Source organism: Schistocerca gregaria, chromosome 4 (assembly GCF_023897955.1).
Source record: "Schistocerca gregaria isolate iqSchGreg1 chromosome 4, iqSchGreg1.2, whole genome shotgun sequence".
Lineage (NCBI taxonomy): Eukaryota > Metazoa > Arthropoda > Insecta > Orthoptera > Acrididae > Schistocerca > Schistocerca gregaria.
Genome location: NC_064923.1, coordinates 615,039,836 through 615,049,931, shown reverse-complemented (window position 1 = coordinate 615,049,931; position 10,096 = coordinate 615,039,836).

Genomic DNA, 10,096 nt, shown 5'->3' with positions numbered 1-10,096 from the left:
GAAATCAATTGAACTAGTTCTAGACACAATAAGTTTAGTGATAGTATACATTTTCTTTCAAATATTCATCCACAGTATAAAAAGATTTCTCTGTCAGGTAATCTTTGAGAACTTGTTTAAATTTTGTCAGTTCTGTATGTTGTAGGCAAAGATACGGTGTAGTATTTCACCTAGTCCATTCCTAATTAAAAGGCGCCAAGCACAACAATAGCTCATTAAAATGACAAATGACAATGATGAAGCCTCCTACCAATCACAAAACAGTTTATTCGAAATATTTATTAACTTTAGTTATGGAAATCAATATTGCTAAGTTATTACAGATGCCAGTATATGTGTTATCCTGAACAACTAGGACATAGCTATTACATGAGCAAACATCAGGACCAGACACAGTAAGGAGTTACATGTTTGTTAGCTTGAACAGGACTGGGTGCACTCTGCCAATTGTGAATGATGTCTGACTATTTAAAGGCTGCCTTATGAACAAGTTATTATTTCAGAAATCACACAATCATTTGAAAAGCTGTTACTATGGAAACTGCTATTCAGGGTTGACTCTAAGTATTAGGAGGTTGTTTTTTTTTTTTTTTTTTTTTTAGAAATTAATAGAAGTTCATGAAACTGTTTATTCATCACATTGGGGATACCCTACATAACTAGTAATTTTGAAAATTATGATAAACTATACAAAAATTCTAATCAAACAATGGAAAATCCAGGATGGAATGTAACAATATTTTGAAAAGGAAAGTTGCCACTCACCATATAGCACAGCTGCTGAGTAGCATATATGCACAACAGAAAGACTTCAGAATTAAAGCTGTGAGGACAGGGCATGAGTTGTGCTTGGGTAGCTCAGATGGTAGAGCACTTGCCCGTGAAAGGCAAAGGTCCTGAGTTTGAGTCTCAATCTGGCACACAGTTTTAATCTGTCAGGAAGTTTCATAACAGAAAGACAATAATCTTTCGGACAGTAACGCCTTCATCAAAAATAAATGACACACACACACACACACACACACACACACACACGACTGCTGTCTCAGGCAACCAAAGCCACACAGCAGGCAGCAGCACAAGTACATGATGGGAGTGGCAACTGGGAGGGGGTAAGGGGGAGGCTGGGATGGGGAGGGGGAGAGATAGTAGGGTAGAGCTGATGGACAGTGCAGTGCTGCTGGCGAGTGCACAGGGATGAGGTGCAAGGAGAAGGTAGGGCAGCTATGCGCAGTTGGGAGGTTAGGTGGTGGGAATGGGAGAGGTGGGGAAGGGGTGGTTGTACTGGGAAAGGAGGGAAGTAAAAAGACTGGGTGCAATGGTGTAATGAGGACTGTGTAGTGCTGGAATGGGAACAGGGAAGGGGCTGGGTGGGTGAGGACAATGACTAATGAAGGTTGAGGCCAGGAGGATTACAGGAACATAGGATATATTGCAGGGAAAGTTCCCACTCACACAGTACAGAAAAACTGGTTTTGGTGGGAAGGATCCATATGGCAGAGAATGTGAAGCAGTCATTGAAATGAAGGTTGTCATACTTGGCAGCATGCTCAGCAACTGGGTGGTCCACTTGTTTCTTGGCCACACCACTCTGCTGCCTTCTACGTGAGCATGACAACCAACAAGTTGTCTGCCCTCATGAATGACAACCAACAAACTGTGGCCAAGAAACAAGTGGACCACCCAGTTGCTGAGGAAAGCTTCGAAATGTGATGGTATTCATTTCAATGACTGCTTCACAGCCTATGCCATATAGATCCTTCCCATCAACACCAGCTTTTCTGAATTGCACAGGTGGAACTCACCCTGCAATGTATCCTATGTTCCCGTAACCCTCCTGGCCTCAAGCTTCATTAGTCATTGTGCTCACCCATCCAGCCCACTCCCTGTTCCCATTCCAGCACTACCCAGCCCTTATTCCACCAATGAACCCTGTCTTTTTACTTTTCTTCTTTTCTGCCCCCCCCCCCCCCCCCCCTCCCTCCTGACCACTACCCTGCCCTCTGTCTAACTTCACAATTGCAAAATAGCTGCCCTGCCCTCTCTCCATTTCATCCCTGCATGCTTCCCAGCAGCACTGCACTGTCCATTTGCCATTACTGCTTCTTTGCAAACTTCCTTAATAGTCCATATTACTTTGTTAATACCTCATTGTTTCATTATATGTCATCATTTCATCAATATTATTATAAAGGTGTTAAACCTTAAATCCCTGCTTTTTTTCATATTCACAAAATTGACTTAAAAATGACATGTTAATGCAACAACCAATTTCATTTAACAAAAAACTTACTCTTCATTGCTTAAAAGACAAAATCTTGTTCTTACATTTTGGTTCATTATGAGAAGTCATTACTTTAATTTAAAAGCACTTATTTTGTTCTTAACCTGCTTCTTTATCATGAACACTCTGTTTTTATAGTCAGTACTTTGGTAAACATTACTTGTTTCATCTCAGGCTTATTTTTATCAGCCTGAAGGGAAGGATGTTGACATATTCTCATTAACACTAGCACATTTGGTGACACATTTTATTTCTACTATGAACTGACTAAAGCAATGTTTATAATTCTGACTGGTTCCATATTATCAGATTACTCTTTCTAAAATTCATTTTTAAAGTAAAAAAGAATTTCTAATTAATTGTACAAATTTCTCAACATCATTAGACCCAAACACAGTTAGGATATTTTTCATAATATTAACTGTTTTTCCTTCCATTCCCTTACATATACAGTCACATTGTAATATGATCCTGTTCTACACCTAGCTTAACCCTTTGTACTCCATAATGCAGACACAGTATGTGTCTCTGAACTGTTATTTGAACTGCCACCACCTGGGCAGTGAGTGTACAACAGAAAATTGTGAAAACCACTTTGTGTGTGGAAATAATGAGGCCACTGACCAACGATTAGGGTATACATTAAGACAAGAAGTGCCCTTTGATTCAAACATATTTACACAAGCATTATAAAACAAATCTTTTAATTCTGTGATATTTTTGAAACACTCTTCAGAGTGGACTGTTTTCATCATCATTTCACTTGATTGTTTACAAATGAATCACTGTCAGCACCAAAATCATTCTCACTCTTGTTTTCACTTATAGATTCCTCTAAAAGCTTTGCAGTTTCTTCCTCAGAATGGTTTGTACATAAAGAATTAGACAATTCATGCCTACTAATTTGAACATTATAATTACAATATTTCTCTGAACACAACTGCTACAGTTCAACACTGAGTTAACACAGGTTTCCCAATATTGTCACACTCATGCTCAGAAACCATCTGCATGAATAGAGTATACAAAGCATTGATGTCTAGTTGTGTTACATTCAAGAATGCAGCATGTGAAAGATATGAAAACATCATGTCATATGAGGCTTGACTTCGGAGTGGAAAACAAAATTAATAATCTAGACTGCCACTAGCCATTGGAGTGGCAAAGGTTTGAACATACTACATATACAAGAAAACTACCCAACAAGGTTATCTTTGTCACCTTATGAACACATTTTTCCATGTGTATCAAATCATGACATTCAAAAATTTAACCTCTGCTATCTGATCTCTACCACTCATTTTATTAATCTCCCATGAGGATTAACACACACTCCAGTAGAAAACCATGTATTTGTGTAAGGCAAGTTGTTGGTGAAACAACACAGAAACCTAGATAAGTATGAAAGATGTTCACTGTATAAATACCATCTGCAATTACTAGGAAGACCATGAATAGCTGAAACGAAACAGAAACCAAAGTGTAGAAAATCAGATGGCCAAATGGGGCAGAAAAGATGTAGATTTGAGTGTATCAGAAAGAGAAAAAATCATTACACCCAGCTAGGGAAGGCATTATTCGTCACATAATGTATTCACTAATTATTTTATTATTATTCAAAATGTTTTCATTTCTGTTTACAAAGTGGATAGTTCCCAGATTCCAAACATTTAACACATAGAATATATGGTTTCTAGTCAATTATGTTTTTCAAGCAAAATAATTTATTAAATTTAGTATACGCAAGTTTGTAGACATTATCTCGAATAATTCTTACTGGTTTGAATGGACCATGGTACATGTGCAAAACTTTTCCTATCTCATTTATGTATTTACTACAGAGTAGTGAACATCCTGCCTAATTATTGTGTTTTTGTTCAAAATGTTTCTATTTCTGTTTACAAAGTGAATATACCAGATTCCAAAAGGTTTCCTGGTTACAGGAATGACATTTAACACATAGAATATATGATTTCTAGTCAATTATGTTTTTTAAGCAAAATATTTTATTAGATTTAGGATAAGCAAGTTCATTGACACAAATAATTCTAACTACTTTGAATGGACCATGGTACATGTGCAAAAGTTTTCCTGTCTCATTTATCTTACTGTATCTTTACTTTACTCCTCATTAATAATAAACCTCTTAACTTGAAGCTAGTAGATTTAACATTATTATTGTGTTTACTTTTTCTTCATTATCTCCTCCGCTAACCTTATTTTTTCATATTGGTCTGTCTCACTTAACACAGGAAGCTCAATCTCTCCCAATAATGTTAGTAGGTTTCTGTCCAGTCATTAGTTTGCAAGGAGCAAATGCAGTAGACAAATTCCAAAAGTTTTTGATATTATTTTCAAACTTGTGTATATGTTTAGTTCTGGCAGAGTGTTTCTTACTGTAGTATGTCCTGCATAACCTACTGATTTCTTTAATAACTCTTCCAGTGGAAGCTTCAGTTTGGCATATCAACAATATTAGGAAAAGGATAGATTCCTACTCACCATAAAGATGATTCATTGAGTTGTAGAAACGCACATTGAAATGACTGTTACACATTATAGCTTTTGGCCAAAGAATATATGGTCACACAAGCAAGTACACCTCATGTGGAAATGACTGCTACCACCAGCAGCTATGACCAGAGAGTGCTTGTGCTGTTTTGGATTTGAATCCTGATGGAGCATTGTATTTATCACAGAAGTTTTGAAACTGTCACACAGAAGAGAATCCATATGATAGTCTGTAGGAGTAGGTGTACATCTGGAGATATGGGGTACTTTCAATACTCTGGAAAACAATTGGTGACTTGTAAGTAGCCTGTTAAAATGCTGACTTTTACATTATTTTCACCTGATAACACTATATGCTTTCCTTTTCCTGAGAGATATGGGGAGGGGGGGGGGGGCAGTGGGGAGAGGGAGGGAGACACCCCTGATCTTGCCACCGAGCGTGGGCACCCTTGGTCATAATCCCTCTCTGTACGTCATACAAGAGATTTGAAATCTCTATTTGCATTTTTGCATTTCATGGGGTACAAAATCCGAGGGATCCATCAAAAAAAGAAAATAAAAACCATTCCTAGTATTAGCAGTTCATTACAATTTTTACATTGCAATAAAAATGAAATATATACATTAAAAAGCAACACAACTGGTCATTGAAATATTCTGGTGCTACAAGTCAACTGAAACATTTGCTTTCACATATCTTGATTTCATCTCCTGCATGCACTTCTAAAGGTACTCAAAGGACTAATTATGCATATTTTACACAAACAGTATTTTCAAACCCCAGAACGAAATTTTCACCCTGGAGTGAAGTGTGCAGTGATACGAAACTTTATGGCAGATTAAAACTGTGTGTTGGACTGAGACTCGAACTTGGGAAGGTGGGAGCTGAGATACTGGGGGAAGTAAAGCTGTGAGGGTTGACATAAGTCATGTTTGGTTATCTCTGTCTGTAGAGCAGCTGCCCACGAAAGACAATGTCCCGAGTATTAGTCTCAGTCTGGCACACAGTTTTAATCTGCCAGGAAGTTTCATTTCCAAATTCGATTGCATGTTCTATTAGTTTATTACATCAAAATGTGATTTGTATTGCGTCACAGATACTATACAACAAACAAATGATTTTTAGAACTGATCTTACAATAGTTTGTAGCAAGAATGGTCCATATAATGATGATAACTTATCCGTGTGTATGTTGTGAACAAAGCTGTGAAGAGCAAGTAGCTCTAGAAGTACCTGAAACACTCAGGAGATTGAAGCAGATCTCAGAGGTATTGGTAGCTTCAAATAGAATCTACATATATTTTCACTGGCACTCGGAGACAATTAACCCTCCATTTATTAGCATCACTTGACATGATGTAAATTTGCTGTCTTCACCATTAAGTGGTTAATCTCAAATTTGGAACTTCATTTTGTTCCCTTCTCATGTTCCTGCATTTATGACTAAAAAGATTTTTAACTGTCAGTTCCTGTACACAACCTCATCTGACACCCATTTAACTCATGAGCATCGCCACCATTTATTTATTTTTTTTATTTTTTTTTGCCAAGCTGCTTTAAAAACAATACCCATCTGGCCAACCTAGGATACTTAAATCTTCACTGCTGAAGAAAACTCAAAGGTTTGTCATCTGTGTAAACTGTTGTCTTCTGGTCTAACAGATATCCCTCAAATTTCTGAAACACAAAATCCCTTGCTAAAGTCTCAATTTATGAAATGTAATAATTTTTTCTTGAGCATGCAAAGCACTTCTTGCATAAACAACTGTTCAATGTTCAACTTTGGAACCTGTTTGTACTGAATGAAAAATTTTGAACCCCAAGACACAAAACTTGAGTCAGTACTCGTACAAACAGGTAAAGAAAGTCTGTATCATATGACAAAATACTGTCTGTTAAATTTTTCTCTTAATTGTGAAAAACTTCTTCACATTCAGATTATCAATTCCACACAACAATTTTCTTTGATAAACTAGTTAACCTCCTCCCACGAACCATGGACTTTGCCGTTGGTGGGGAGGCTTGCGTGCCTCAGCGATACAGATAGCCGTACCGTAGGTTCAGCCACAACGGAGGGGTATCTGTTCAGAGGCCAGACAAATGTGTGGTTCCTGAAGAGGGGCAGCAGCCTTTTCAGTAGTTGCAGGGGCAACAGTCTGGATGATTGACTGATCTGGTCTTGTAACACTAACCAAAACAGCCTTGCTGTGCTGGTACCGTGAACGGCTGAAAGCAAGGGGAAACTATATCCATAATTTTTCCCGAGGGCATGGTTAAATGATGATGGCGTCTTCTTGGGTACAATATTCTGGATGTAAAACAGTCCCACATTCGGATCTCCAGGTGGGGACTACTCAAGAGGATGTCATTATCAGGAGAAAGAAAACTGGCGTTCTACGGATCGAAGAGTGGTATGTCAGATCCCTTAATTGGGCAGGTAGGTTAGTAAATTTAAAAAAGGAAATGGATAGGTTAAAGTTAGATATAGTGGGAATTAGTGAAGTTCAGTGGCAGGAGCAACAAGACTTCTGGTCAGGTGACTGCAGGGTTATAAACACAAAATCAAATAGGGGTAATGGAGGAGTAGTTTTGATAATGAATAGGAAAATAGGAATGTGGGTAAGCTACTACCAACAGCATAGTGAACACATTATTGTGGCAAAGATAGATACGAAGCCCACACCTACTACTGTAGTACAAGTTTATATGCAAAATAGCTCTGCAGATGACGAAGAAATTGAAGAAATGTATGATGAAATAAAAGAAATTATTCAGATAGTGAAGGGAGATGAAAATTTAATAGTCATGGGTGACTGGAATTCGGTAGTAGGAAAAGGGAGAGAAGGAAACATAGTAGGTGAATATGGACTGGGGCAAAGAAATGAAAGAGGAAGCCACCTGGTTGAATTTTGCACAGAGCACAACTTAATCATAGGTAACACTTGGTTCGAGAATCATAAAAGAAGGCTGTATACATGGAAAAAGCCTGGAGATACTGACAGGTATCAGATAGATTATATAATGGTAAGACAGAGATTTAGGAACCAGGTTTTAAATTGTAAGACATTTCCAGGGGCAGATGTGGACTCTGACCACAATCTATTGGTTATGAACTGTAGATTAAAACTGAAGAAACTGCAAAAAGGTGGAAATTTAAGGAGATGGGACCTGGATAAACTGAAAGAACCAGAGGTTGTACAGAGTTTCAGGGAGAGCATAAGGGAGCAATTGACAGGAATGGGGGAAAGAAATACAGTAGAAAAAGAATGGGTAGCTTTGAGGGATGAAGTAGTGAAGGCAGCAGAGGATCAAGTAGGTAAAAAGACGAGGGCTAGTAGAAATCCTTGGGTAACAGAAGATATATTGAATTTAATTGATGAAAGGAGAAAATATAAAAATGCAGTAAATGAAGCAGGCAAAATGGAATACAGACGTCTCAAAAATGAGATCTACAGGAAGTGCAAAATGGCTAAGCATGGATGGCTAGAGGACAAATGTAAGGATGTAGAGGCTTATCTCACTAGGGGTAAGACATATACTGCCTACAGTAAAATTAAAGAGACCTTTGGAGATAAGAGAACCACTTGTATGAACATCAAGAGCTCAGATGGAAACCCAGTTCTAAGCAAAGAAGGGAAAGCAGAAAGGTGGAGGGAGTATATAGAGGGTCTATACAAGGGCGATGAACTTGAGGACAATATTATGGAAACGGAAGAGAATGTAGATGAAGATGAAATGGGAGATACGATACTGCGTGAAGAGTTTGACAGAGCACTGAAAGACCTGAGTCGAAACAAGGCCCCCGTAGTAGAAAACATTCCATTGGAACTACTGACGGCTTTGGGGGAGCCAGTCCTGACAAAACTCTACCATCTGGTGAGCAAGATGTATGAAACAGGCGAAATACCCTCAGACTTCAAGAAGAATATACTAATTCCAATCCCAAAGAAAGCAGGTGTTGACAGATGTGAAAATTACCGAACTATCAGATTAACAAGTCACAGCTGCAAAATACTATCGTGAATTCTTTACAGATGAATGGAAAAACTAGTAGAATCTGACCTCGGGGAAGATCAGTTTGGATTCCTTAGAAATGCTGGAACACGTGAGGCAATACTGACATTATGCCTTATCTTAGAAGCTAGATTAAGAAAGGGCAAACCTACGTTTGTAGCACTTGTAGACTTAGAGAAAGCTTTTGAGAATGTTGACTGGAATACTGTCTTTCAAATTCTGAAGGTGGCAGGGGTAAAATACAGTGACTGAAGGGCTATTTACAATTTTTACAGAAACCAGATGGCAGTTATAAGAGTCGGGGGACATGAAAGGGAAGCAGTGGTTGGGAAGGGAGTGAGACAGGGTTGTAGCCTCTCCCCGATGTTATTCAATCTGTATATTGAGCAAGCAGTGAAGGAAAAAAAAAGAAAAGTTCGGTGTAGGTATTAAAATCTACGGAGAAAAAATAAAAACTTTGAGGTTCGCCGATGACATTGTAATTCTGTCAGAGACAGCCAAGGACTTGGAAGAGCAGTTAAACGGAATGGACAGTGTCTGGAAAGGAGGATATAAGATGAACATCAACAAAAGCAAAATGACGATAATGGAATGTAGTCTAATTAAGTCGGGAAATGTTGAGGGTATTAGATTAGGAAATGAGACACTTAAAGTAGTAAAGGAGTTTTGCTATTTGCGGAGCAAAATAACTGATGATGGTCGAAGTAGAGAGGATTTAAAATGTAGACTGGCAATGGCAAGGAAAACGTTTCTGAAGAAGAGAAATTTGTTAACATCGAGTATAGATTTAAGTGTCAGGAAGACATTTCTGAAAGTATTTGTATGGAATGTAGCCATGTATGGAAGTGAAACATGGACGATAAATAGTTTTGACAAGAAGAGAATAGAAGCTTTCAAAATGTGGTGCTACAGAAGAATGCTGAAGATTAGATGGGTAGATCACATAACTAATGAGGAAGTATTGAATAGGATTGGGGAGAAGAGAAGTTTGTGGCACAACTTGACCAGAAGAAGGGATCGGTTGGTAGGACATGTTCTGAGGCATCAAGGGATCACCAATTTAGTATTGGAGGGCAGTGTGGAGGGTAAAAATCGTAGAGGGAGACCAAGAGATGACTACACTATGCAGATTCAGAAGGATGTAGGTTGCAGTAGGTACTGGAAGATGAAGAGGCTTGCACAGGATAGAGTAGCATGGAGAGCTGCATCAAACCAGTCTCAGGACTGAAGACCACAACAACAACAACAACAACAACAACAACAACAAACTAGTTAAACATGGTGAA